General features: G+C 38.6%; 1 long non-coding RNA gene across 1 annotated transcript; it reads left to right on the top strand.

Moving 5' to 3' along the window:
* Positions 1-257: 257 nt before the first annotated feature.
* Positions 258-1,844, top strand: LOC130358561 (uncharacterized). The gene is made up of 3 exons (XR_008889568.1): positions 258-454; positions 1,001-1,305; positions 1,495-1,844. It is a non-coding gene; the product is annotated as an uncharacterized LOC130358561 (long non-coding RNA).
* Positions 1,845-3,598: the final 1,754 nt, after the last annotated feature.

Here is a 3,598-nt window from a genome sequence, read left to right as displayed (position 1 = left end):
CTTGTGTGGTGTAAAGAAGGCTGTAATACTACTGTGTGAGACTGGCGTGCGAAAATTCGCATATGCGAAAAGTAGCATATGCTAATTTTCGCATATACGAATTTCCACATGTGCTAATTTTCGCATGCGCGTATTTTCGCACACGCGAAAATAAAACGAGAATATAACGAATATGCGAATATTCGCGAATATTCGTCCATATATTCGCGAATATTCGCGAATTCGAATATGGCCTATGCCGCTCAACACTAATGCTAACTGTAACACAACTCATGTAATATACCTCATCTCATGTACCGGCTGCAAACTACAATACGTTGGGTGCACCACCACTCCATTAAAAGTCAGAATTAGAAAGCACCTATCTGATATTCCACATTTCAAGACCCGTAATACCTCAGCAGTATCCATGCACTGGGCACAGTGCCATGTTGGAAGCACAGCATCCTTGCAGGTACAAGGAATCAAACGTGTCACACTTCCACATAGTGGTGGGGACTTCAGACAGAAAGTACTTCTACGAGAAATATTTTGGATCATGACCTTAGACATGCAGGCCCCCAGGGGACTCAAGAAGAGACAGGATATATTACTTTATTACCAATAGCTTATATCCACATCTTACTATGTGTCTTCATCTGTACAGTTATACTTTCAATATTCCATGTACATATAAATATATTTATACATTGATCCATGCTCCAATACTATTATGCATTGAGAATCTCTGCTTTAAAAAAAAAAATATATATATATATATATATATATATATATATGTACTAAGGATACTTTGTCCAGCTCATTCTTTCATTATCCATTGCCTTTGTTTCAATACATTTTCCTATTTGTTATGTTCTAAGTATATATGGCAATATGATATGCATGTATTTCTCCTATATTATGTGTACTATGGTACTTATTACTTGAATAAACGGGGCTATTGCTTCTATTTATTTTAAATGTAAGACGTAACTGGCTTTATTGTATGGTTAATTTTCAGAGGCTATAGTTTGCTTCCCTGAGGATAGTTTTACAAGCCAAGCAATTCCCCATGGAAAAGAAGTGTGCAAAGTCGTTCTCCCCCCAGAAAGAAACATACCTACTCCACACTGCCAAGGTTGGGGGTACCTTTGCTTAAAATTGTTCGATGAATAAACAGCCTTAAAACATGATTAGGGATTATATGGCAAGTAAGAATCTTTCCCAGAAGGAAAAGATACCCATCTATAGACAGCTACTTTGGGGTTTCTGACCCTCGTCAGTACAGAGCAGGGTGCTGCATGGCTAACAGAGAAGCTTTTAATGGTAGGTGTCAATTTAGAGCAATTTATTTTCTTTCTGTAAGAGAGGTAATTTGTATCTGCTTGGGTATAGATTTACATACCTTTGCATGGCATACATCTTAAATAAATAAAAAAAAAGCCTTCACTTTTCTATAAAAACTGGTACCAACTTTATACAATTGTATACCAACTATATACGGCTTTTTTAAAGGTATACCGTCTTGAAGAAGCGTTGTGAAAGCGTGAAACAGTCTGTCCCAGTCACGTCCCCCGCCTCCACCACTGCACCTGTGTATGACTAAGACCAGCACCTGGCCAAAACGCGTCACATCCTGTCTTATACCTGTGATCCATGTAACTACCGTACGTGTGAATAAAGAAGGCTATTAGATCTGAGAACGAGCTGGAATCCCTCTCTTTTTCTGCATTGTATACTGGGAATAGTCCGTTCCCTTCCATGCTCAGTTCTGTGGGCTTCGGGGTGAGCTGATTCCACATATCTACTTTCGTACTGCACCTGTTCGTCACGACTGGAATGCTTCAATAAAGATCCTGTCCGGTCTTCTATACTTACATTATCTTGTAACAAGTTACTTACTACTCACATGTATTGTTCTACTACTATATGTAGTCAATTAACAAGCTTGTAATGTTTACTAACATATCTAATTGATATTCTTTTGTATATATCATTGTGTTTATTACTCATTTATGTTTATAATCTTATAACCAATAAATCTGCATACTTTAATAATACCTGTGTATTATTGTATATTGCAAAACTACATCCTTAAGGGATAATGTCATCCCTTCATAAAAAGAACTTATTGATATCTGAGAAAATAGTCGGATTCAGATGTGAATTGTATTGATTGGCTTTGTCTACAATTCACCAGTTCATAATTTTGATATTTTTGATAATTTTCACCATTTTTAATTTGTCATAATTAATCATTTTTATGCCCATAATAATTCATAATTCATAATTTAGTTATTACCGCACAGTAGCCTACTTAATCCTTGGAAAACCAGAGCTTCCAATAGGGCACATTCTGAACTTACCAAAATAAAACATTACAAACAATTCAAACTGTATAAGGATGAATTTATACAATATCTGTATACAGAGAAATAAAGTATTATATTCCATGTTATGTGCCAGACATCTAGATCTTGCCAATATGATTACCCTTTCATTTTATTTTTTCATCTTCGGCTTTGAGTTCAGAAGAGGTTCAATATTGGCTTGTGGTGCTATAAAATGATCTTTTATACCTGGCATTTTCCCATACTTTCTTCTAGCTATTATCACTTATAGTGGCTGGAGATGACAGATGTCTTTAGAATGAAGCTAAACATGAATGATGAGGCTGCAGGTCAATAGAATAGATGTTGTTTATGTCTCAGGATCAAAGTAATCAATTATAACATTTGAGAACAGATAGATACACTGTAAGTGAACCTCACCTCGAGTGAAGGGACCTACCTTAAGTAAACTAATACATAAAAGTCAAGAGTGGAAAAGAAGGTCTTAAAGAAAAACTATATAGAATAACATCCAGGAATTCTTCATTTTTTCTCTCTGGTGAAGAAGCGCTCCAGGTTTTTTTTTTTTGCCTATATCATGCACACTCACCATCACTAGCTCCATTTGGTTTATTCCAGCAGAGCTGCATCTATGTGTTTCATTACTCTAACTTGGTCATGTGATCAACAGTCTGGCTCACTAAGGCTGGGTTCACACTACGTTTTCTTCCATACGGGAGCGCATACGGCAGGGGGGAGCTAAAACCTCGCGCTCCCGTATGCCCTCGTATGCGCTCCCGTGTGTCATTCATTTCAATGAGCCGGCCGGAGTGAAACGTTCGGTCCGGTCGGCTTATTTTTGCGCCATATGCGCTTTTCCCCTGGACCTAAAACTGTGGTCAACCACGGTTTGAGGTCCGGTTGTAAAAGCGCATACGGTGCAAAAATGAGCCGACCGGACCGAACGTTTCACTCCGGCCGGCTCATTGAAATGAATGACACACAGGAGCGCATACGAAGGCATACGGGAGCGCAAGGTTTTAGCTCCCCCCTGCCGTATGCGCTCCCGTATGGGAGAAAACGTAGTGTGAACCCACCCTTACTCTTCCAGTGAATTATGGTTACAAGAAAATGTCAGACTCTGACCTCCTGCGAACTACAGAATGTCATCATCACCTACCAGATGCCATCCTCCCCTCTCCCAGCTCCATTTGCTATCTCTAAGGAGTAGATAAAGGGGTACTCCCCTGGAAAACATTTTTTTTATCAACTGGTGCCAGAAAGCTATA

This window comes from Hyla sarda, chromosome 2 (genome assembly GCF_029499605.1).
Source record: "Hyla sarda isolate aHylSar1 chromosome 2, aHylSar1.hap1, whole genome shotgun sequence".
Classification (NCBI taxonomy): domain Eukaryota; kingdom Metazoa; phylum Chordata; class Amphibia; order Anura; family Hylidae; genus Hyla; species Hyla sarda.
The sequence above is the reverse complement of the archived record's forward strand: the minus strand, read 5'-3'. Positions and strand labels throughout refer to the sequence as shown.